The sequence below is a fragment of the Tenrec ecaudatus genome, chromosome 2 (assembly GCF_050624435.1).
Source record: "Tenrec ecaudatus isolate mTenEca1 chromosome 2, mTenEca1.hap1, whole genome shotgun sequence".
NCBI lineage: Eukaryota > Metazoa > Chordata > Mammalia > Afrosoricida > Tenrecidae > Tenrec > Tenrec ecaudatus.
The window spans coordinates 127,302,992-127,330,507 of record NC_134531.1 but is presented as its reverse complement, the minus strand read 5'-3'; positions in this window follow the sequence as shown (position 1 = coordinate 127,330,507).

Here is a 27,516-nt window from a genome sequence, read left to right as displayed (position 1 = left end):
TTCCCAGAGGTCACAGGTCACATCATAAGCTCCATCATTAAGCAGTTTGACTCGTAAAATGGTGGAATGCCAGTTGAATATTTCATTATGTAGTCTTTAAGAAACAATAGCTAGTCTGTGGATAGCTAGTCTTTAAGAAACAATAGCACTAGTCTGTGGATGTAATGTATGTTCAAAACAGGAGATAAATATTTACTACTATTTTACTTCATGCAATAATAGATGGGTCCAAGGACAAATGGGACCCAGTGTGAATGACACATCTCACTAGTAAGCCTAAAAATCCCCTCCTTCTTGGGCCTCTGCTGAGTTAGAAATCTTAGTGCTCAAACAAAATAAAAAACTCAGTGTATCAATTGATGTATGTATGGATTGTGATTAGAGTTGTATGAGCCCCTAATAAAATGTTTTTAAAAATCAGTGTATTATTTCAACTCTCTGATAGATGTCAGTAAATTATCTTGAGGAAAGGACGTCTTTTCCTAATCTATACAAAGATACTATCAAGGCTAGTGAAATCTCTGTTTATTCAGGGAGACATTTCTGTCATTAAGCACAGTTTCTGCTACCTAATGGAACAAGGAGCTAAGTTGATACAAAACCTTTAGAGCTCCCTAGTCATGCATGTCTTTTGATATTGCGGCACTCACAGAATCTCATGTCAACTTGAGGGTATTAAGAGGGAAGGGGTAGAATCCAGTCTGTTAATCAGGCCACAGCCTCATGATGCCTCCTTGTGGACATGGTCTTCTCATGAGGATTCTGGGAAGTCCTCTTTTTCTCCTTGGAGGTGGGCCACACACTCTCTGTTTCACCATTCCTGTTGACAAGCCACATGGAGCCACGCTGATGGCAGCCAGAGCGCTGGAGATGCTTCCACTGCCACTGGATCCACAAGACTTTTCATCCACTGGCCTGTGGTCTTCCTGCATTTGCCATCATTTCAATGGCTACATAAGTCTGAAGATTAGTATTGGACTAAAGGGCTGATATCAGACTTGTGGACTTGATCTGGACTGGAATGTTTTCTTAATATGCAATTACTCTTTGACACGAAGATCTCTCTTATACAGATATGAGTGTCTCTGGATTTGTTTCTCTAGTCAACCGGACTAAGATGGGTATATTGTTATTTTCCTTCTGCATACATCCTCATAATCAGCTACTGCCTGACCCCTCACCCCACAAAGCAACTGGAACTCACTCTCTTTAAAAATATGGGAAAATGGATTTAGAAGAGGATCAAGAATGAGGAGGATTACTTTCCTCTTGTAAGATAAATCCTTCAAGTAAAACACCAAACAACGATTTCCAGATATCAGACATTCTTAACAAAATGGTATGGGTTATATGTCCAAACAAAATCTTCTAGGAGCATGAAGATGGGATGTTTGGATTCTTTGGCTTTTGCACAAATGGAAAGGATTTCACAATTAGGAATTCTGTCCATATAGTAAGGAGTTTGAGATTTTGACAACATTGTCATTAGAAATAGAGTAATTAAAGAATCACTGGTTATTGCTATTGTTGTTAAGTGTGCAGGTGATGGATTCAGATCCGTATAGTGACACTGCACCACAAAACACAGTACTGCCCAGTTCTGCGCCATTCTCACACCTATTACTATGTTTGAGCCCAATTCTGCAGCCATCGTATCGATTGTTTCCATTGAGGGTCCCCCTTCTACTTTACCAAGTGAAATGTCTAGCTGATCTCTCCTAATAACTTATCCAACATATGTGAGACAAGGTCTCGTCATCTGTTTGCATGTTCTGTTGACAGTCCATTGTAGATTCAATATTCTTCACCAAAGTCACAATTCAAATGCATCAATTCTTCTGTCATAATTATTCACTGTCCAGTTTTCACATATATATGAGGTGGTTGAAAAGGATAGGTTGAGTCAAGTGCACCTGCATCCTCAAAGTGACACCTTTACTTTTTGATGTTTGAAAGAAATTTTAAAGAAGCCTTTGCTCTTTGATGTTTTAAAGAAAATGATTCTTTTACAGCAGATCTGCCCAATGTAGTATGCAGTTTGATTTTGAGAAGCTGTTGTATATAACTATAATCAATATGTGACATATTTATTAAAATATTTAACTCAATCATCACGATCCCTGGTGGCATAGTGGTTATGAGTCGGGCTGCTAACTGCAAGTTCAGCTATTCAAAACCACAAGGACCTCCTAGGGAGAAAGATGAGGCTTTCTACTCTCTTAAAGTGTTACAATTCCCAAAATTCACAGGTAAGTCCTACTCTGTCCTATAGGATCAATAAGAGTCAGCTCTGACTAGATGGCAGTGAGGGTTGTTTTTAATAAATAAAATCTTTTAACCATTTTATTATTTATGAAAACAATTTAGATTTAAAACAGCATTGTTTTAATATACCACAATTCCAATATCACAAATAATTATAATTTCTTATAATTTATTAAAATGAGAGTCACATTTGGGGGCAGAATGCCGTATAATTCTGGCAAGCACAGTGACAAATTGACCATGTTATTTTCCTTATGATACTAGAAGTTCATGAATTCATTGTATGACTACATGGTTGAAAACTCGCTCTTTCTTTACAGCTCACAAGAGAAAATAAAAAGGATTATATTCCTTGTGGAAAGTACTGCTTATATCTTATCAATGCAAAATTCCCACAAATCATAAGAGAAGATAAGGAAATCAAACACTGCCCTGGGTTAGACACCGTTTTAAGTACTTGATCAACTCCAAGCAATTGGTTGATTGCATATTTCCATTATCTGTCTTTTGCTAACATATTCTCATTAGGTAGTCATGCCAACCAAGTATGCCAAAACCAAAAATAGAGGAAAATTTTACGTTAAAATGTCCCTAAATAAAACATAAACACTATGACTGCTTCTAATTATAGTGAAATTTGTGAAGGGCAATAAGTCCCCATAATTTTTGAACATATCAAGGATTCATAGCTTTTTTCGTCAGTCACATCTACTATCATAGAACAAAGCGACAAAACAGTCTTGTTCTCATGTAGGTTAGAGTATCGTTATCTCTAACTACTTCCTTCCCTATATTCTTAGTACTGACAAGAGTATCACATCTCATCAGCTTTCTGCCTGATTTTTTTCAAATTGGTTTTCTTTCACACCCTTTCATGACTGCATTTAATATTTATTGGCTCCCAGGTAGCCCATGCACCTGGTTTAAAATAAAAAGTTAAAAATGTCTCTTTCACCTATTCATCTGCCTTCCTGCTTTCCTCCCAGAGATTGCCACTCTTACCACTCTTTGTGTATTCAGACAGGCAATGCAAATATCAACTGTTCATTTGTATTTTATACAAATGATAACATACTGCATACTCTCTGTATTCTTTCTTACAGTTAACATATCTTGGGAGTTTATATCAACCCATTGTTTCCAATCGATTCATGTTTAAAGGACATACTCATCTGACAACCCACAGTTTATTTAAACAATCCTCTATTGTATTAGTCAGAATAGGCAAGATCATGTTGCAAAAATAAAAAATCCTATAATTCTCAGAGTTTGTTTCTTTCCAAAATATAAGCCTAGCTTTTAGGCAGCTCTTTATGGCTCGAGGCTCCATCTTCTGGAAGAAGTTGCCTCCTTGATTAATGGCAGCAAAGGAAGTAAACATTGTATAATCTCATATTGATAATTACATGCTTTATCCCATTAGTAAATCTACATTGCTTCAGCCTGAAAGACATGCACACACTTCTTGCAACCTATTCACCGGGCCTCTTTTAGTTTCACAGAGAATATGGAAGTATAATTCTCCCATGTTGTCTGAAGGAGAACAGATCTGTCCCTAGAAGGAATTAGAAAGTCCTTTGAATATTTGTGTTATTAACTCAAATCCTGTTGAGGAGCTACACCTCATAACTTTAGATACTCAGCAAACATACCGGCCAGTAAACACACCCATTGATAGTGCACTCAATCTCTCTCTCTCTCTCTCTCTATATATATATATATATTACAAACTTAGTTAAATGGGCCAACACAAGGTAAACCCAAACCAAACCCGTTGCCATCTAGTCCGATCTGACTCATGGCAATCCCATAGGACAAAGTAGAAGCGTCCCATAGGGTTTCCAGGGCTGTGAACCTTAATGGAAGCAGACTCTCACAACTGATGGGTTGACAACTTTTCTAGCAATAGCCCCAAAGCACCGCACAGTACACCTTTCATCACACGGTAGGTCTGAATAATTACCATAGTTCCAGAAAAAGCAAAGAAGGAGAGTAAATGCCCAGTATTTAAGAACTTGACTTATTACTGGCCTGGTTCTGACACTGGTACGCGATGAAACCTCTGAAGTGGCCACCGGCTTCAGAAATGACTCTACAAATTTGAGGAAACACTGAATTGCTTGGATTCCTTTAAAATAAAAACCAAACCTTGAGAGGTAGTTGACATGAAAACAGTCAACTAGGTAGAAAGAGCAGAACTTGTGGTTACGGGACAAAATTGTTTTTAGAATTAATGGTCAGTACAGGAAACTGTTTCAGAAGATGACAAGATCAGGGTATGCTTGTAGAAGCTGACTGAGGTGGAGTGGAAGAAAAGTTAATGGAATATGTGCACTTTAGTGTTCATATTGCTGGATGGGACATCCACATGGACGTTTAAATAAACGTAAAGATGGCTGAGTTTGGGGAGGAAAAAGAATGCTGTGAGCCCAAGGCCAAATTCCATGGATAAGTTAAATGAGTGGGAGCTTTCACTCTATTTGGCTAGTGTCCCTCAACTGCTTTGAGCCTCTAGAAGACATTCAACACACATCCGATGAGCTCACAGAAGACAGCTTGTGGAAATGAGAATGGCACTTAGTTACGACGAAGAGGTATAGAGCTATCCATGGACTGCTTACGTCTGCAAGAACAGCACATTTCTTTTCAGTAGAAAATTTGTGTGGGAAGGCACATTGCAATCAGAAGCTGTTTAGTGAACATGAAATGACAGAGTAGTGATGGTTGGTGAGGGGAAGAGACAAAAATCTCAATGTCTAAATGCCTAATGCCATCATTTTCCAAGTAGTGTTACCTGCCTCATTGACAGCATTTTTAATTCCAGAGCACCTCCCCAAGCCCCCAATTGTCTAGTGGGCATTACCAAGATTTATTCCCTTACCTTCAAACCCACTAGCCAATCTGAGGAAGAAAGATGAGGCCGCTGTTCCTAAAAAGATTTACAGCCTCAGAAATCCACAGGACCAGTTTTACTGTGTTCTGTGGGGCTGCCATGAGTCAGAATTGATGATAGGGATGATGGTGAGTTTGAGTTTTTGTTTCTCCCTGTTTTTAATTTTAGTAGCTTTATTGACATATAATTCACATTTTATACAATTCAATGTTTTAAATATATTTTTAAGTTGTGCAACCATCACGACAATCAATTGTAAGACATGTTCTTCTTTCTTGGACTGATTGTTCATTTCCCTTTTCTTTAAAATTTTAATCATTTTATTGGGAGCTCTTACAAATGTTACTAACTTCCATAGTTCAATCATATCAAGGAGTATTGTACAATTATTACCACAATCAGTTTCAAAACATTTTCTTTCTTCTTGACCTCCTTGATGTCACCTCCTTTTAATCCCCTCCTTTCCCCACCCTACCCCCCAGGAACCCTTATTTTTCCCATTTTTGTCTCTACTGTGGACTTCATATGAAGAAAAATACACACGCCAAAAATAAATAGGTAGACAGATAAAAGAGAAAAACGTCAATCGAAAGGAAAGCTGAAATAATAAAAATTAGAACAAGTTTAAAATGGGTGAAAAGGGAGAACACACGAGAAGGTGTTAAATTTTAGGGTAACTACATCTGCATCAGTCCTCTTTCCAATGCGCTCCGTCTGACAGGCGAGTCACGTCACTGGTCAGTGGACAGAGCGGAGTCACAGGAGGCTTAGTCCATCTGGGGCTCTGCGAAGGCATTTTGAGCATTCCCTGTCAGCTGAGCCTTCTGCAAACCACTTTCTCTGATTGTAAATTCGAATACAAGTCCTTCCTCTGGTCTTAGATTGTATTATTTAACATTTTTGCACAACACAGGTTGGTATGCTTCTTCCGTATGTACTTACCTGCCACTTCACCCTGAAGACAACCCTTTCAGATCCCAGATGCCATTCTTTCTAATAGCTGGGCACCAGGCCATTCCTGTACAATTTTGCTGTAACTGAAAGAGACCCTTGCCTCTGTCTTGGTGTTTGTCCTTATAGGAGTGGGCTCATGCCTTTTTGTGATTAATTAATTTTGCTCAGCATACCGGTTTTCAAGTCCATCCATGTCATGAAGGGTTTCTTGCTTTTATCACTGTTGCTTAGGGATGCATAGTATTCTGCTGTGTGTATGTATCAGATGGGCGTTTAGTCTGTTTTCAGCTACTTGCCCTTGTGCAGTAATGAACGTGGGAGAGCTTGTGTTGTGTCTTTTACTTCTTTGGGGTATATTCCGAGCTGAGGTATCGCTAGGTTGTATGGTATTTCAATTCTCAGTTGTGTTAGGTATTGACATGTGGTTTTCCACAGTGGATGTAAGTGCTCACAAGACCCCAAGCGGTGAATGAAAGCTCCAAGCTCTCCCCATCCTCTCCAGCGTTTGCTGTTTTCTGTTTTTCTGAATTGGGCTTTCATCGGAGGTATAGGTACTATCTCATAGCTGTTTTGATTTGAATCCTTTGAATAGCTAGTAGTCATGAGCATTTTTTCATGCGTTTGAGTGTTATTTTTTGTTGACCTACTTGTTCATATCTGTTGCTCACTTTTTAATTGGGTCATTTGCTCTTTTCTTACTGAGGTGTTGCAATTTTTTAATGTTGTAATTTGTACAGTGACTCTGTGTACTATTTGCATCTTCTTTTGATCCATTCAATATTTTGCCCGTAGAATCTTTCAATATTGAAACTCGAGGCTTGAACTTTTCATTGAACTATTTCAGTTTAAGAAATGTTGAGCTCATTTTTCCCTTTAGGTTTCTTACTCTAAGTCTCTGCATATTTCATTTCAATATTTGACTTTATCTTCTCGTATTTCTCTTTGAAATTTTCTGTTTAGCTCTTTAACTTGATTGATTTCTTCCACTTGCTTTAGCTACTCTGTGACTAACAGCAATTTGCAGTCTCTTCTGACATATACTTTGATCTTTTTTTCTTTCCTGTCTATTTAATGATCTTTTGCATGTATGCTGTTCTTGATGTCACCCCACACCTCATAAGGTCTTCTGTTATTAATGTTCTATGCATCAAATCTGTCACTGAAATGGTCTCGAAATTCAGGTGGGATATCCTTGTTAAAGTATTTACCTCTCATGGACTTGTTTTTATTTTCTTCAGTTTCAACCTGAACTTTCATAAGAGCATTTGACAGTTTCTTCCACAGTAAACCCTGGCTTGGTTTTAGCTGTTAATATTAAGCTTTTCCATCATCTTATCCCACAGATGGAGTCAATTGTTTTATGTACATTCCATCTGGAGAAGTCCCTTTGTATAGTTTGTCTTTTGTGTTGAAAAAAGTGATATTTGAAATGAAGGAGCTGTTAGTCTTGAAAAATTTTATCATATCTCCAGCCATATTTTCCAACAACTGTTCCTCTTTGTTTCCAATTTTTCCATTCCAATTGCCAATAACTATCCATATGTTTTGATGGCATGTTCCATCAGATTCCAAAAGAAGATACTGGTCAAATTCTTCAACTCCTTCATGCCTGGCATTGGTGGTTGGTACATACATTTTAAAAATAATTGTACTGTTTGAATGTCCTTGAATCAGGATAGGTACAATCCTATCACAGACAACATTATGCCTTAAAATAGGTCTCGAAAATGTCCTTTTTGACAAAGAAGGCATACCATTCCTCTTGATTATGCCATTTCCAGCAAAGTAAAACATAATTGTCTTTTTCAAATGACCACTACCAGTTCATTTCAGCTTACTAATGCCTAAAATGTCCATTTTATAAGCTCAACTTTTTTTTTTACAGCTTCCAACTTTCCTAGACTCATACTTTGTACCTTCCCAGTTCCAATGATCACTTGATGCTTGCACCTGTTTCTTCTCATGTTGAGTCATGCCCATGAGTAAATTAAGGGCCAGAAGGCATTACTCTTGCAGGCGTTAATCCATTCATGCCATTATGGTCAACTGGACATTGAGAAGTTCGCTCTTCCTCAGTCATATTTTGAGTTCCTTGGGACCTAAGACACTAATCTTCTGGCACCATTTCTGACAGTGTTCTGCTTCTTTTCATGAGGCTGTCAGTATTTGGTAATATTTCAATTCTGTCCATAGGTTTTCCTTGGCTAATTCCTCAAAAATGGACAGCCTTTCCATTCTTTGTAGTCTACTCTTAGTCTGGAAACTGCTGAAACCTGTTCTCTATGGGAAACATTGTCGGCACTTAAACTATCTGTGCACTAGTCCTTAATATCTCAGTAACACAAAAACCACCACAGTAAGGCAAACTGTTATGATTTTTTTCCCTTTGAATCTGTTGTGATGTCACTCTTTTTATCTCTATATCTAGATATTTATATATTCTCTCTGTACCTTTGTTAACTTTTTTAGCTTTATTAAATCTTTCAAATACCGACTTCTTTTCTTGATGTTTCTGTATCCCAGATCATTTATGAGATAATTTTTCTAATCTTTATGATTTCTTTTCTCCTGTAGTTGGAGGGTTTATGTTGTTGCCCTTGTTCTAGTTTTGGAGGTGTTGTGTGAAGGCGTTGATTTTTTTCCCTTTTTAATATGTGCATTGATTGCTCTAAATTGCCCTCTGATAACTGTGTCTGCTCTGTCTCCTTTGATCATTTTCACTATTTAAAGCAATTAATTAGTTTCATTCCTTATTTAATCTATAACCCCATCATTTTAAGTAAAATGTTTTTAGTTTCTATGTGTTTGGTTGCATGTTCTTTTTCTTTCTCTTGTTGATTTCCAGTTTGATAGCATTGTGATCTAAGAAAATGGGTTGTAGGATCTCAATGTTTTAAAATTTATTAAGTTTTGTTTTGTGGCCTAAAATATGGTCTGTTCTAGAGTGTGTAATATGTGTTCTGGAGAAAAATGGTATACTGTGTTATTGTTGGGTGGAATGCTCTGTACATATCTATGAGTCGGAGCTAGTTGTGTTCTTTAGCTCCTCTGTCTTTATTGAATTTTATTCCTGATGATCTCTTATTCATTGAGAGTGACATGTTGAAGTCTTCTGTTATTGTCAAGTTGTCTTTTTCTTACTTCAACTCAATGAGGTCTTGTTTCATGTATTTTGAGCGTCTTTCATTGAAGGAATATATTTTTATTATGATGATGCTTTCTTGATCTATTATTCCTTTAATCATATGTAATGTTCATTCTTGTCTCTTATTGTCTTATTAGCCTGGAAGTCTATTTCACCAGAGATTAATATTGCCACTTCTGCTTTTTTATAGTTGTCTGTAGTGGTTACACCTTGGGCTGTGATCCACATGGTCAGCAGTTAAAAACCACCAGCAGCTCCATGGGAGAAAGGCTGGGCTTTCTATTCCAATGTAGAGTATAGTCTCAGAAGTCCACAGGGGATAACTATGAGCCAGGTTTGATTTCTTAATGTAGTTTTCTCTTTTAATTTAAGGCAGGGGTGCTCAATACGTCTATCGCAATATACTAGTCAATCGCAAATGCATTGCGGGTAGATCGCATGGCATTAAAAAAGTAGATATAAGTCTATCACGAATACCGTCACTTAATTGATATACAGCACAGCCTATCAGATGCAAGCTTAGGTGTCAAACGCAAGTGCAGCAAAACTGACAAGCTAAGTTATTGTCAATTTTTAGACCTTGTTTTTTTCTCTCTTAAACGTAAGAAAGGGTATTAAAATGAGTGGGGGAACTGGACCAAGTAAGAAGGCAAAAACGTATCACTTTCATGCGGAATGGGAGATTTTGACACGACAAGCCGACATTCAGCTGAAGTCCAGAGCGCATGAACAGTTCTGGAACTTACTCGCAGAGAGAAAGTCCCCAAACATGAGAAAATGTGCTACCTCCTTGACTGCATGATTCAGCTCTACTTATTTATGTGAGTCAGCCTTTTCCCACAGAAAGATCATCAAGTCCAAGTCCCGTTCCACCACAACTGATGATCATTCGGAATGTGCTTGAGGCTGGCTGTCAGCAGCTACTGTTCGGACGATGCATCCCTGGCTCATTCCATTCAGTGCAAGTCATCAGAGTAAGCTCAGGTCATGACAAAAAATGTACACAGTTCATTGTGTTGTGCAGTATGGACTCATGTGGTTATGCAAGGTCACATAGGACTAGTTGACTGTGTCTAGTGATGTGGAAGAGGTTATAGGAGTCGAAAAATACAGTGAAGAGATGGAGAAAAGGAGAGACGGATGGGTAATTGGAGAAAATGGAGAGGAAGAAGAAAGAGAATAAAGTAAAAGTAATAGTGGTAAGTGGCCATTGAAATAGGCCAAAATGTTTATAAAGATGTGGAAGCTGTATTATAAGAATGAATAGATATCACGGAACTATATTCACAAAGAAATGGAGGGGGAGAGCAGAGAGAGATAGTAGGTGGGGCAGGAGAAAAGTGCAATCAAATGATCACACTGGAAGAAGAGGACACACACACACACACACACACACACACACACACACACACACACACACACACCCCTAGGTGACTAAGGAGCATCAAAGAAGAAAAGAGGAAAGGAAAGGTAGGAGGAAGGCAAAGGAGTGAAGGGGAAGAAGAAAAGTAGGAAAAGACAAGAGAAAAGGACTTAAAGGGTAATTGTGCAGATGAGAGAAGGAAAAACAAAGGATAGGGGCGGGGCTTGGATGTGGGAAAAGAGTTCCGTTGCTATGGCAGCCTGAACAGGGGCGGGTGGTGACCTCAGAGGAAAAGAGAAAAAAATCTGGTTAAACAAACCAACCAACCTGGTTTTGGAGGATGTGCCTGAATCTATGGGCATGCCTGTGTTTGCCTGGGGGGATGTGTGTGCATGTATCCACAGGGAAGATGGGGAGGCAGGGGAAAAGGAAGTAAGAGGATAAAAAGGTGGGGGAAGTGAAATAAAACACAAATGAAGTAAAAACCGTTGCATGGAGATTCCTAATCCTGTGACAGTGTTGGTGTGTCTGCTGTGCAAGGTGTTTGTGTGTGTGTGTGTGTGTGTGTGTGTGTGTGTGTGTAGGGTCCCCTGGAATGAAAGTCAAAAGGAAGGAAAAAAAAGAGAAAAGCACAGCTTGTTTGGTGATGATGTCTGCGCAAAGCTTCACACATGGTCTGCTATACACAGAAGCCAGACAGGCAAGAGATTTGGTGGGATCAGTTGGATCAGTAGCAAGGAAGAATCAGCCTGCACAGGGGAGGCGGAGCGCACTTCACCTGCTGGGGCCATAGGTCCAGGTGAGTCAGTAACAGTCAGCAAATGAATGTTGCTGAGCTCCAAGTATAGGAAACTTGGGGATAATTAGCATTTAAGTTGTGTTTTCTGGATTTCCGGGAGCAGTTTCCCTCCTGGTGGGATCTCTCTAGTAGTTGCCTAGGAGATATTCTTGTGCTTGTTACATATATATATATTCTAATATGATCAAGGAGACTTTCTACCTCCATGGTTTCTTGACATCTTTTTTTTTTGTTGTTGTTTCACTTGTATTAGGCCTGTGGAGTTGTCTTACCATGTTATAACAATAATCATTATCATTTTGTCATATCCAGCTTCTCAACTATTTTGATGCTTAGGCTGGACTTATGACCATATGAGTTATTTATTTAATTTTTCCTTCATTTCAGTGAGTTTTCTCAGTGAAAGGCACTTTCATAGGTACATTGTGTGTTAAAGTCCCCAAACTCCTGAACTAAGCTCATTCCATAGTGCCAAGACTTGAATTTCTTAAAGAATGATCTCTCTGATGGCAAAAGGTTTGTAGTTTCATCTCTGGAGGAGGACACCACTAATTAAATTTTGCTTGGGCATCTTTGCAACGTGAAGGGCCATTTTAACTTGCTGCATCTTACTTTTTGGTGGGTGCTGTGAGCAGCACATTAACACTTCTAAACCTCAAGAGGACACTTTAGCATAGCATCACATTACAAAGGGAATAAAACCCTATGGCGTCCTAAGCACAAAGTGGCTTTTCATTTATTCAATTTAGTTTTCGAATTTCAACTTCCTTTTCCTTTTATTAAGCATAGCCCATTATGTGAGCTGATAGGTGGGAACAAATGTAAGCATAATCTCAAATTATTTAGGTTTGAAATTTTAAGCTTCAAAATATTTTATCTATATAAGAATAGCATCTAGTGGTTACCAAAAATATATATAAAATTGAAAGGGGATATAAAACAATATAAAATTAACTAAACAACTATCATCATATGCTCACTCATATTTAACATTTGATAACATATCCTTCCAAATTAATTCTTGTGCCTCTGGTTACATGTTTATATAGACTTTTATTTTGTGTAAGTATACAGGTTTTTGCTGTTGATGTTGTTATAGTAAACATGCTCATTCATATCTTCCAGTAAGTTTTGTTTGTTTGTTGTTTGTTTATGTTATGGACATCTTTTTCTATATGCAGGGGCTTCCAAAAGCTCAAGAAAAAAATGGAACTAAATATTGGAATTTTACCAATGAACTTTTTAAAGACCCTGCATATACTCGGATAAGTGCTACAACTTTTTAAAAACTTCTTCATTTTATCGTGCAGAAATATCAATGAACTGCTGCTGTAAGACATTTAGGTTGATTCCAAATATTGCCTACATAGAATAGAGATGAAGTGACCAAACAAACCAACTCACTGCCATGGAGTCGATTCGAACTCAGCGTGATCCTGTAGGACAGGGTAGAACTGACCCTGTAGGTTTTCCAAGCCTGTAACTCTCCAGCAGTAGAAAGCCTCATCTGTGGAGTCGCTGGTGTTTTCAAACTGCTGACCCTGTTGTTAGCCTAATGCATAACCCACTGGTAGTTACATAATCTGGTGTCAATTTGGGACTTGAGAGGAATAAGAGTGAAAGGGTGTTGTTTAGTCTGTCAATCAGGTCATAGCCAATGAGGCCTCTGTGTGACTATGGCCTTCCCCTGAGAATTCTGGAAACTCCTGTTACTTCCTCCTTGGAGGCGGGTGTGTGTGTGTGGGGGGGGGGGGGTTGGACAACTCTCTCTGCTCACTCCCTGAAAGATGCTCTACTGACAAGACACATGACACTACTATGCCCTGGGAGCTGGAGAAGTCACATCGACGTACCCTGATGCAACCAGACCTCTGAAGCCGCAGAAGTCATGTAGAGACCCCTGCCAGCGCCGAGATGCTTACAAAGCCACTAGATCCAAAGACTTCCAACCCACTGGCCTGTGATCCTCCTGCATTTGGCATCATTACATGTATTTTGTGAGCCTAAGAGGACTTTATAGATTGGTATTGAAAACATAGGCTAATATTTTACTTGTAGACTTGATTTGGACTCAATACTCAGCTGATCTTGTATATAAAGTTCTTTCTTATACACCTATGAGTGGCTATGAATTTGTTTCTCTAGTCTACCCTAATACACCCATGATGCCACTAAGGTTCCTTGGGGAACTGAACACGAGATAAGATATTTGATACTAGATGTCAAGGTTTAATTCAAATTATGAAAGTAAAGGAAACTTCCTTTGTCATTTACTATTTTACCCATAGGATCTTTCAATATTGCAACTTGAGGCTTGAGTCTAAGATATGATGAGCATATTTTTCATATTTTATTTTCTACCTCTAGGTCTTTGCACATTTCCTTATAATATTTGACTGTGTCTTCTGGTGCTGCCTTTTGACATTTTCTCTTCGGTTCTTTGATTTCATCATTTCCTCCTTAGCCACTCTACAATTAAAAGCAGGTTTCAGAGTATCTTCTGACATTCACTTTGATTCTTTTTAAAATATTGTTTCCACTTTGATTCTTTCCCCCCTGTGTTTTTGATGACCTTTGGCTTTCTTCATGTATGATGTTCATAATGTCATCTTGTAGCTCATCAGGTCTTTCTTTACTGATGTTCAGTGCATCAGATCTGCTCTTGAGATATTCCTGAGATTTGAGGAAATACCAACAAGGTTGTATATTGAACTTCTCCATCAACTTTTCCCGTGGATGTACTCAATTTTACTTTTGTGTATTCCATCTTGAAATATCCATGTGTACTTTTGTGTTGTTGATAAAAAAGGTATTTGCTATGAACAAGTCGCTGGGCTTGCAAAATTCTAGCATGCGCTCTCCAGCTTTGTTTCTATCGTTTATATTTTTCAACTATGGTTCCTTCTCTTTGTTTCCAACTTTTGTATTTCAATTGCCAATCACCAATGTGTCTTGATTGCATGAATGCCTGATAAATTTCGAATAGAAGAAGTTGTTAGAATTTTTCATCATCACCAGCTTTAGTGAATGGTACATAAATTTGAACAATAGTTGCGTATGTTGGATTTCCTCATACAAGAATAAAGTTTATCCTATCATAGACAGAATTATAGTTCAAAATAGATCTTGAAATGTCCTTTTTGATGACGAATACACCATTCCTCTTGATTGTGCTGTTCTGGGTATAATAAACCATAGGATTTTCTGATTCAAAATTGTCAATACCAGTCCATTTCAACTCATTAACACCTAGAATATTGATCGTTATGTGTACCATTTCATTTAAAAGACTTTCAACTTTCCTAGGTTTCTATACTTTATACATTTCAAGTTCCAGTGATTGTTGCTGTTTGCAGCTATTTCTCTCATGTCGAATGATGCTCCATCAGCAACTGAAGGCCTTTTCTCTGACAGGTTTGCTCCGTCCATGTCATTATGGTCGATCCCATCTTGAGAAGGCAGCTTTTCCTGTTTTCAGTGACTTCTGAATTGAGGCTCTTGCCTTGTGGCGCTGTCTCTCTGACAATGTTCTGCTCCTGTTCATTAGGTTTTCAGTAACTGGCGACGTGTTGATGCTCTCCATAGGCTTTACGTGGCTAATTCCTCCGAAATAGAATGCTAATTCCATTGTAGTCTGATTGTACTTTGGAAGCGCAGCTGACACCTACTCAAGCTTCAGTGTCCTTGTTGGTGTTTGAAATACCAGTGATGTGGCTTCCAGCAACACACATAAGCCACCCTAGTATGACAAACCGAGACAGGTGGCGAATCTCACTGATGTCGTTTGACAATTTTCACTTTCTATGGGCTCACTTTACAAACACAGGTCTCTTTCAGTCAGCTGGTCTTCCAAAGTTCTTGACACCGATGAGTGAGCCATTCCAGTGCGGCAACTGTTGGTTGAAACATCCCGATTGGTAGGCCGTGAGTTCTAGGATCCCAGTGTCCTCAGGGCAGCTTGCAAATCTTCCTTCCTTTGGTTCTTGATTATGGGCTGGCTCCTGAAGTGGTTGGCTATCAACCACTTCCTTGAGGGGCAGGGACTCTGTGTATTCTTTGCATCTTCTTGTGATGCTTCCTGGGGCGCCCAAAGTTTTGCCCATGGTTTCTGTGGTTGGGAGCTATCAACGTGACTGACTCCTTTTTAGAAACACTGTGCAGGCTCTACTATTCTCACCATTTTTATTATTTTTCAGCCCATTGTTGTAGCCATTGTGTCAATCCATTTTGTTGAGAATCTTCCTCCTTTTTTACTTACCCTCTCCTCTTGTCACAGAGTCATTGTACCGAAAAGAACTAGCTGACATTCCATCATTTCAGGAGGTAGAATCAAATCAATGGTACTGAAGGAATAAGTTCAAGCTTCACTGAAAGCACTTGCCAAAAACAAGATTGTAGGAGCTGATGGAATACCAACTGAAATATTTCAGCAAGTTGATGAAGCATTGGAAGCACTTACTCATCTAGGCCAGGAAATTTGGAAGATGGCTCTACTGAAGGGAAGTGATCTATGTTTGTACCCATTCCAAAGAAAGGTGATCCAACAGAATGCTCAATTATAGAGCAATACCAATAATATCACATGAAAGTAAAATTTTTCTGAAGATCATCCAACAATGGTTGCAGCAGTACATTGACAGGGAGTTGCCAAAGGTTCAGGACAGATTTATAAGAGGATGTGAAATAAGGGATATCATTGCTGATTGCAGATGGATTTGGCTGAAAGTAGAGAATATCATAAAGATGTTTACTTGTGTTTTATTGGCTATGCCAAAACCTTTAACTGCTTGGATCATAAAAAACTATGGATAACCTTGTGAAGAATGGAAATTCCAGAAGACTTCATTGTATTCACGGGGAACTTGTTCAGAGGAACAAAACAAGGGAATACTGCATGGTTCAAAATCAGGAAAACTGTGCATCAGGGTTATATCCTCTCACCAAACTTACTCAATTTGTATGCTGAGAAAATCTTCAGAAAGCTGGATTCTATGAAGAAGATTGTGATATCAGGATTGGAGGAAGGCTTGTTAACAACCTTCAACATTCAGACGACACTGCCTTGACTGCTGAACCAGAGGACTCGAAGCACTTGCTGAAGAAGGGTGTCAGTTTTCAGTCTGGATTCCACTCAGTGTAAATAAAGGAAACCAAAGCCCTCACAATTGGACCAATAGTTAATATCATGATAAATGGAGAAAAGATTGAAGTTGTTAAGAATTTCATCTTGCTTGGATTCACAATCGGTGCTCATTCATGGAGGCAGCAGTCAAGAGGTCAAAAGACACCAGGCATTGGGTAAACCTGCTGCACAAGATCTCTTTAGAGTGTGGAAAGGCAAGGATGTTACTTTGAAGACTAAGATGCGCCTGACTCAAGCTATGTCATTTTCAACTGCCTCATAGGCACGTGAAAGTTTGATGGTGAATAAGGAAGACTGGAGAAGAATTAATGCATTTGAATTGTGGTGCTGGAAAAGAATATGGAAAGTACCATGAAATGCTAAAAGAACAAACTGACCTGTCTTGGAAGAAGTGCAGTCAGAGTACTCCTGAAAGCCAAAGATGACGAGAATTCATCTCATGTACTTTGGACACTTTGTCAGGGTGGCATGCTGCCCCTGCTGAAGGACATCATGTCTGGTAAAGGGAAGGGCAGTGAAAGAACGGACAGCCCTCCATGACATGGATTTCCCCATAGCTGCAATCATAGGCTCAGACACAGGAACAGTTGTGAGAAGAGCGCAGTGCCGGGCAGTGCTTCCTTCTGTTGTGCATGAGGTCACTATGGGTCAGAACCGATTCAACGATATCTAACAACAACAGCAACTACCTTTTGCACATGGAATATTCAATATTGCCATTTGTGCCTTGACCTTTTTGCCTTCAGTTTTAAAATCTTGAGTAGGCCCAAGCACATTCCTTTTTGGTTTTGTAACTGCAAGTAAGTCTTTGTATACTTCTTTATCTTCTGGAGCTGCCTTTAAAAGCGAGTGTTCAGCTATTTTATCTTCTCATTTTCCTCCCCATGTATTTTAGCTGCTCCATATTTAAGAGCAAGTCTTAGAATCTCTTCTGACAAAAATTTGGTGAATGAAAAAAAAGAAGTCAATTAAATAGAGGGTTGAAAAGAGATGATTATTATAGTTGGTAATTCATGAGAACCTGGCAACTTCATGATGATAAATGCAAGGCATCATCTCCAACATTTCATTCTTTTCGTCTTCTTGTTTCCAGATCTTCTGAGAACATATAGTTATCAGTATTTGGAAGAGAAATCTTATCATTTTGTTTTTGCTTGAAAATACCTGTCACCCTTATGAGTGTATATTTGTTTTAAACTATTTTAAAGACATCATCTCCTCTCAGTAGGTTAGTGGTTTATTCTGTCCTATTTACCTTATTAATTTATTTAGAATAGGTTATCCTGATATGAATATTGGAATCGAAGTGCTTTCCTAGTGAGAAATCATCATAAAGATGCTTGGAAAGTACCATCGATATTTACATAATTGTGTTCTGCTTGATATCCATACGTGTCTCTATTGATTTTGTGCTTTGTGAGTATGATCTGCTTGGAACATGTATTATGTTTTGAAGTATTTTTCTGAGTATTAATTAAATATTTTTATCAAAATGCAATTAGAGGAAGGCATTAAAAATTATATCATCTGAAATAATATTTTAATTATTCACAAATGGTTTCTCATTTGAAAGCATACACCACATATATTTTAGGGCACTTTAAAAACAAAAAATATATATGTTTATAAATATTAGGAATTCCATTTTTGATATTTGTTGAATATCTACTAGGAGCTAGACACTGCTAGGCACTGTTGGTGTTATAGAACACCTAGCAGTGGTTCCCAATGATTTCCTAAACCTGTAGGGAAAAGCACATCCTGCACCAATCTTACAAACATGATAACAATGTCAAAGACAGAATGTTCAATCTTTGTATCGACTTGCCGGGAACTCTGGCAGCACATGGTTCAAGCACTCAGCACTAACTAAAGTTGAAAGATTTGAATTCAACAGCTGCACTCAGGGGAAGGATGTGGCAATCTGCCTGCATTAATGTTTACAGTCTTGAAAACTGGTTGGGGCAGTTCCACTCTGTCCTATAGGTAGATATGAATAAGGACAGACTCTATGCCAGTGTTTGGTTTTTTAATATAGAGACTTGTAACAGAGGATTACATAGTGAGCTATGTGTTGGACTGCCAACTACAAGGTCAACAGTGCATAACCAAAAGCTGATCCATGGGAGAAAGTGGAGGCTTTCTACTCCCATCAAAAGTTACGGTCCTGTATTAGAAAGTGGATTATTGCAGATGAAGTTAGATTAAAATTTAATACCTTATCATTTGATCTCCTGTGATAGTTATCATATATACTTGAGTATAAGCCAACCGAAATATCAACTGAGGCACCTAATTTTACCACAAAAACTGCATTAAAAATGTGCTGAAAACCTCGGCTTATACACGAGTATATACAGTAGGTTTATTGTGTCAACTTGGCCAATAGAAACATGTGAGGTTAATCAGGTTGTAGTTTGACTGGAGGGCAAAGAAATAAATGGCTCTGAAAGACCTGCCTCCCCCAACCCCCTTCTTGATTTCTAGTGATCATAGGGCGCTGTCACGAGTTGCTGGTTTAGCCTGTTCTCTGCCTGAACCTGTGAGCTATACTACCTGTAGTCCAAGCCAACCCATGGATCATGTCACTAGAGCTTGAAGCTCCTTGGAGGCTTACTTTGCCACACTGCTGGTGTATACATCACTTGAATTTGAGGCTGGGGGATCCAAAAAATTGCTTGCATTTTGTGGTAGTTATATAATCTGTTGTCAATTTGAGAGGATTAAGAGTGAAGGGATGAAGCTTATCCTGTCAATCAGGTTGCAGCTTTATCACCTCATTTGGAGGAACTAAGGAAATAAATAGTTCACTGGCGGTGGAACACAGGCTCACTCCCTGAGAGACACTCTACTGACAAGACACATGGGGCTATGCTGATGGCAGCAAGAGCCCTGGACCTCTAGGAGCCACATGGAGACCCATGTCAGTGCGAAGATGCTTCCACCATCACTGGATCCACAAGACTTCCTACCCAATGTCCTGTGCTCTTCCTGCCTTCTGCAACATTGCATGTGTTTCTTGAGTCTGAAGAGGACTTTATAGATTGGTATCAGACATATAGGCTAATATCAGACTTATGGACTTGATCTGGACTGGGCTGAGATGTTTTCTCAATATTCCCTTGCTCTTGAATACACATGAGTGTCTATGAATTTGTTTCTCTAGTCTACCCAAACTAACACACATTTAATATCCCATCTGGGCCTACCTACCTAAGCTCCCAAGCTACTGATTGTTGGTGACCCACCATGCTGTTTGCTGTCTGTGGGCAGACTCTGCTTGCCTTGCCTGAGGGAGGACTCCACTGTATGCTTCCTTGACCTTGGACCTGGCAGCCTGTGTGAATTGAAGTACTTCCAGTATATTAACTGCTCCATGGAAGTGAGTTGAACTGAACTCTCTGTACTGCTATGTGGACTATGTGGACTAATGAGCTATTATCCTCCTTCTTGCTGTATAAACCTATACACACACACACACACACACACACACAAGTGTCCTGGTTTTATTTCTCTAGGGGTCTCTGCCTAACACATCTCCCTTTGATCTATTTTATATTTGTTCTAGTTTCTTTTTACTATTTTCTGCTTTCTTTTCTATTGAGTTTTTTATCTGTTTTGCTTTGTTATTGTTAATGTTGTTTTTAAAATGCTCTTCTGTATATGAACTTCAGGATAGGTAAATCTATAGAGATAGTTACTGGATGAGTGGTTCCTTGAGCGATGGCAGGGTAGGTTGGGGAAATGGGGAGCTACTAATGATGAGTACAAGGACAAAGAAGATATTCTAAAATGTATTGTGGTGATGAGTGCACAATATTCTTGATGTGACCGAACTATTCCAGTGTATATTATGTGAGTTATGTGCCAGATAAAACTGCTAAGAAAAAAATAGTTTCAGTCTTGGAAACCCTCAGTTCTAGTCTGACCTATAGAGTCACTGACTTGATGGCAGTGATTTGTTTTTTGTTTTGTTTTTAAATACGGATTGAAAAACACAAGCCAGACATGTTAGTAATGGTAAATTAAGGAAGATTACAAGTGATTTTCTATTTTGTCCTTATTGATTTTTTTAAATTTTAAATGTTCTGTGCAAGAAAGATTTCTGTCCCTAGAAAAGGCATAATGTTTATTGGGTGGGGAAGGAAAAATAAAAAAATGCCTTTTGGTTATGCATCATGGATTACAATGACAATCAAATTTTAAAGTACATTGTAAAACATTATTTTATTTCCCAAGCTAATTGCACTTTTACATTTTACTTCTCTAGATCAGTCAGTGAGAGTTGTTGATTTTTAACCATTTGTATTAATGAATGTATTTACAGGGGGCCTAGAAATGAAATATAATGAAAAATTTACATGAATATTTTGAAGCCCCCACATTACTATTAAACTACATAACTAAAAAGTATGTGGGATGAAGTTTAATATCAGATGCTCTCTGGAGTCAATTGCAAAAAGATAACTTTTATAGCTGTTTATGTTTTGCCCTGAATTTTGAAATGCCTTATTTACCATTTTGTGGTAATTACATAATTTTATGTCAACTTGAATTTTAAGGGTGGAGTTTAGCCTGTCAACCAGGTCACAGCCTGATGGTGCCTTCTCATAAGGAACCATCCCCCCCACCCTCTGCCTTCGCCTTCTCATTGACAAGTCAGACAACGGAGCTCTGCACCAGCCCTGTGATTCATCAACCACCATTTCATCCACAAGACTTTTCACTCACAAGCCTTTGATGTTCCTGCATTCTGCATCACTGCATGTGGCTTTTTGAGTCTGAAGAGGAACTTATGGACTAGTAGCAGACTTATGGACTTAAGATGGACTGGATTGGGATATTTTATTGATGCATGATTACTTCTTGATATAAAGCTCTTTCATATATATGTCTATGGATTTGTTTCTCTAGTCAACCTGGCATAACACACATTTCCATACAGTAAAATGTCTGAAAAGAAATAGACAAAATCCTAGAATGCATAGTAATAATTTTACTCTTCTAGATCTCTCAAGAAAAATATCAGGATTTAAATATATATTTTAACTGTCAATTACTGATAAACTGATACAGTATGTACATTATCATTCTAAAGGGTTTAATAATTAAGTACATTCAACATTAAAATGACACTGAGTATGATTTAATATTCAGAATTATGTATTTCTCAAGTTCATCACTGTGAATAAAACTTACTATAGATATTTGTTATTCCATATTCAGATGGAACAATTGTGCTCATTGAAAGAGGACTTGAAGCAATTACTATTAAAGATAAAAGGCTACATGATTCAGTAGAGAATACAACTCAATATAACAAAGGACAAAACAAAAACCTAGACAACTAGGCCAACAGACAATAGCATAAATGGAACAAAGATTGAAGTTGTTAAGAATTTCATTCTAATTGGATCCACAATCAATGCTCATGGAAATAGTAGTACATAAATCAAATTATAAATTACACTGGGCAAATCTGCTGTCCAAAAGCTCTTTAAAGTATTGACGAGCAAGGTATATTGCTTTTAGGATTAAAGTGTACCTGACCCAAGCCTCGGTATTTTCAAGTGCTTGACATGCTTGTGAGGACTGGAGAAGACTGTCGAAGAGTTGATGCATCTGAATTAAGATATTGGCCAAGAATAGGGAAAGTTCCACGAACAGAAGAACAAAAACTCTGTCTTGGAGGAAGTACAGACAGGACAACCTCAACAGTATGGATGGCAAAATGTTGTCTCATGTACATTTGGATATGATGTTATGAGAGACCAGTCTCTACCAGTCATGCTAGGTGAAAGAGAGGGTCAGTTAAAGACTGACCTTCAGTGAGATGGATTGACACAATAACTAGGACAATGGCCTCAAGCATCACAATTGTGAGCATGGCATAGGATATCTGTGTAGAGCTTCACTTTTTTTGTACACAGGGTTGCCATGAGTCAGAATGCACCCAATAGCAACAGCAACACAGATATTTGAAACAGAATATTGCATAGACAGGATCTTGTGACACATATACTGTATGTAAATGCATGCTACTAATGATAAAACAGGATACATCCTTATTTTTGAAGTAAGAATGAATGATCACTTAAGCTTTGTAACTGGTGTTTTATGTGACTCCGCTGATTTTGAAGACTGTTAATGAATCTGTAAATATACCTGCGTGTCAATACGTAGTAGTGTATTGGAGCTTCCTTGCAGTCAACTTTAGACTTTAAACTTGCTCAATTAGAGCCCTACTATAAATAGGGCAACATTGTGTTGTTGTTTTTTTTGTCTTTCAAAGGATATCGTGATGAATGAAGGGTGGACAAAACAGGGAATGTTCAAATGGGAACCAGTGTGACCAGTATTGGAGCAGGGTTATGGCACTGACAATTAGCTAATGTCAATGCAACACTTAGACACTGTACAAGAAGGCTAATAAATCACAGCTGGTCATCATTAATAACCCGAGACAGAAGGGGAAGGAGAGCAAAGAGAGAAAGAGATGGGAAAAAAGCACTCCCTGGAAAAATACAGTAAAATATAAAGTGTTCCATAAATAGAAGCATTTGTATTGCCAGAAGACCCTGGAGAAGTTCTCCAGTGAATAGTTCAACAAACCATTGTCAGGGAGGTGGGGGAGAATAGAAAAGTAGATTGTCAAGTCATGATTATTTACTTCATTTAAAATAGTATTTTCAGCTGTTATGTGTGCCTTCTAAAATCACATAGTGACATACCAGGCAGGCATAATTGGATTGGGTCCCAATTTCCTAATATTACAATTCCAAACAAAAAGGCAGCTAATAGTCTCTATAGGAAATTCTGAATTAGACTAGTTTTCCCTGGCAACGTACAAGAATAACCATTGCTTTCAGGTTACCCATAGACGAAGAAGTGAGAGTTCGTTTGATATCCATTTGATAGTTCATCATATGAACGATGCCAGAGCTTATAGTTGTAAGTGCATCCTGCCAGTTTTAAAGCAATGGCGAGCCTGTTACAGTGCAGCGTGGTGAGTGAAGTGATAGGGAAAGTAATGGAGCGTTTGCCCAGGCTAGGAGTATGCAGGTCAAGGAGAGCTAAGCCCTAAAGGATTCCTTACAGTTGAACAAGAAAGTATGGAGGAGGAGGAGTGAAGAAACATGATCCAATCAGAAGGAATGCCATGCGTGAATCATAAAATTGAGAGGGAGAAAGGTTTATCTGTAAAAGGAAAGTTCTTAGTCTCTATTGGGTGTGCATGTGGAGGCCCTGATAGCGATAAGCCCGAGTGGCCTAGTGTTGTGCAATTCTCCACAGGGAAAAGATGAGGCTAACTACTCTCGTAGAGTTATAGTCTTTTATCACCCCAGGTGCAGTTCTACCCTAGCCGATAGGGTAGCGCATGAGTCCCAATCCATTGACGGCAGTGAGTTTTGGTTTTTGGTTTATAGAGATAAGTAAAACCTAATCAATCAAAGAGGACTGGTGCCGTTGAAAAGGCAGAAAAGGAGAAAAACGGGTCTACAGCAATTGCAATCAAACCGGTGAGAGATGAGGGAGATTTTGAGCATCCGTTTGTAATAGGATTACTCACTGTGATGGAGTCAAGAATGACTCGTGGGTTACTGAGACTGTAACTGTTGACGGGAGTAGAAAGCTGAATCTTTGACTCAGCAAGCTACTGGTGGTTTCAAACTGCAGACCATGTGGATCGCAACCCAATGCGGAACCACTACACCACCCAAAGCATTAGATGATAGTTAAATGGGGTAGGTGAAGAGGGTGGAAGATAGTGGCGGAAGTAATGACAATATTTGGTACTGATTTTTCCTACTGAATTCCAAATTCCGACAGGAATTCCTGATGATCATTTCAGTCCCACCCCCACTACCACGTTATAAAATAAAACGGAACCAACCTCACTGCCATCAAGTTGATTCTGACTCCTAGCGATCCTATAGGACAGAGGAGAACTTGTTCCTGCGAGCTTCTGAAACTGTAAATCTTAACTCACTGCCAGCATGCCAATGGCGACACATAGCAAACCTATTAGGGGCGGAGAAATCCTTCTCACTCTTCCCCCACCGGAGCGGCTGGTAATTTTGAAGTCGGTAGACTTAAAGTTAGCAGCGCAATGGCTAACCCACTATGGCATCAAGGATCCTTTGTATTTACATTATACTACAGCACCAAGTAAATGCTCAAATATTCATTCAACGAATTAGTGAAATGAATTAATTCAACCAAATTAATTTTCTTGTGCAATCTAACATGGGAGAAGGAGCTTACTTCTCCATTTCACTCGACTGACTTTTTAATATACTCCTATTACCTGAAGTTTTTGGCTTTCATTCAGCTGTCTTGCTTGAGAAAGAGAAATTATTTTTCCCAAACTGTCATTATGAATCATTTCAAAAATACAAAATTGTTGAGAGAATAGCACAATGGATGCCCAGATACCTACCCACAAATAAATCATCACACTTAATTAATATCTCTACTAATAATTTGAGATATTTGCCTTATTTGTTTATGTGTGGGACATTTGAAACTAGACATCACATGTATAGCTGTCACATTTCACTCCTAAATATTCCAGTGGTAACTTTGAAAAATATTTACCCTACAAAATTTTATTACCATTATTGCACCTAAGAAAAGTAGAAGTGATTACTTAATATAAAATAAATTTCCAAATACCTATATACTTGACTATAAGCTGGCCCAAATATCTGCCGAGTCACTTAAGTTTTCTTTTAAAAAAATCATTTTATTGGGGGCTTATAGAACTCTTATCGCAATCCATACATCGATTGTATCAGGCATGTTTGTACATACGTTGCCTTCATTCTTTTCTAGACATATACTTTAATTGAGCCCTTGCATCAGCTCCTCTTTTTTTCCTCCTCCCTCCCCCCACCCTCTTAACCCCCTGATAGATTGTATATTGTTATTGTTTTCATCTCTCACACCAACGGCTGTCTCCCTTCCCCCATGTTTTCTGTTGTTCTTCCCCCTGTAGAGGGGTGTATGGTTATGCGTTGATCATTACAATCAATTCCCCTTTTCTCCCTTCCTCTCCCCTCTTCTCTCTATCCTTCTGTATTGCTGTTCCCACTCCTGCTCCTGTATTCTGTGTGTCGTGAGCTCCCATCTCTTATCTAGACCGGTGTACATGTTCCAGTCTAGTCTGAATTGAGAAGCAGCACTGGGATCATGGTAGTGGGGGCTGAGGAAGCCTCAAAGAACCAGAGGAATATAATGTGTTTCATTGATGCTTTACTGCACCCTGGTGACTCATCCCTTCCCTGTGCCCCCCCTGTGGGGAGATTGTTCCACTGTCTACAGATGGGCTTTGGATCTCTGCTCCAACCCCCCTCATATTCAACAATATGTTTTTGTTTGTTATATGTCTACTGATGACTAATACCCAATTCCTATGACTCCTCATGATCACACCAGTGGTGTGCTTCTTCCATGTGGGCTTGTTGCTTCACTGCTGAATGGCACCTTGTGTAAGTAACTTCAAGCCTTTAAGACACCAGATGCTATATCTTTTAATAGCCATGCACCATCCGCCTTTTCATCACATTTGCGTATGCACCTGTTTTGTCTTCAACAATTGTCAGGTGGGTGAACATCTCAGACTACCCATTTGTTATTGAGGAAGGGTATAGAAGTCCATCCTCTACCTCAGTGTATTGGCATATAAATATATGCACATGGGCCCATACATCTATTTTTGTGGATTAATGAATTTACATACATACACCGCTATGTTTATACCTCTATCCATTGCTTTGCTTCATAGGTCCTTCCCCTGTTTCCTTTTACCTTCCTCCTGCCCCACTCTCACTTGCCCCTTATTTCCACCTCTTGGTACCTTCTCTTAACTAGTTTGCTGTTGCTCCAACACCCCCACCCCACACACACTCAGATCCCTATCTCCTCCTTGTTTTTGACTCCAACACCCCAGTTGTTCCCCTGTCCATGGCACAGCCTGCTCACCACCAACCCTCCCCCACCGCCCTCACCTTCCAGGTTTCCCAGGACTGTTGGTCCTGCGGCTCTCTCCTCGAGCATGCCTCCCGTGCCTAGCCAAATAGATAGGTACACCGACTATGACATAGTCCAAACGGATTTTTTAAAGTGATAATAGTAAATAAATAAGAAAAAATTTTTAAAAGAGAGAAGAAATACACAAAAATCCCGGGTCTGTTCGCTGGCCATCAGGAGCTGCCCCATCCCCAAGCCCCAGCCCGGGGGCTCCTCAGGAGCTTCATAGCTTTGCCTTGCTCCAGCTGCTGATCTGGTAAGCTCTCTTCTTGTTTCACTGGGCTTTGAGGGGGTTTAGACTGCATTGCCTCCCCACCATGTGACCCCAGAAATGTCCTCTGTTGCAGTCTGCTCCAGTAAGGGGACAGCGTGACACATGCTGTTGTTGGCTGCCCAGTCCCCTCTGTGTCCCATTAGCTCCCCACAGGGATGTCATCCTTTGAGCCTGGTGGAAGCACCCAATTTTACCACCAAAATGCATTAAAAATGTGCTGAAAAAAACTCAGCTTATACTCGAGTATATACGGTAACTGAAATATTTCTTTTGCAGTTTGTTTTTCCCAAATCAGTATCCAACAAATGTTCATAGCTATGCTTTCTTGTCAGGTCTTTGGAAGTTAGAAAATTTTAAAGATGAAATTTAGTAGAATTATTTAATCTGGGGCAATAGTGCTGAAGATAATTTAAGATTCAATTAATTGGGGAAATCAACTTTATTTCCGGATGAGAAATATTATCTTTTTCTTTAGTCAATTTGTTCAGTTGCCAAGTGTATCACATTAGTGAGTCATAGGTCAAGGGTTCACTTGCCAGATGGGTCTGCTGCTTTGTTCTCGAAACATGGAGATTATCTCTGTGCTTGTGGTCATACATTATAGCCCTTGTCACCAGCAGGATCCAATGAGAGTTTGTAGATCTTTAG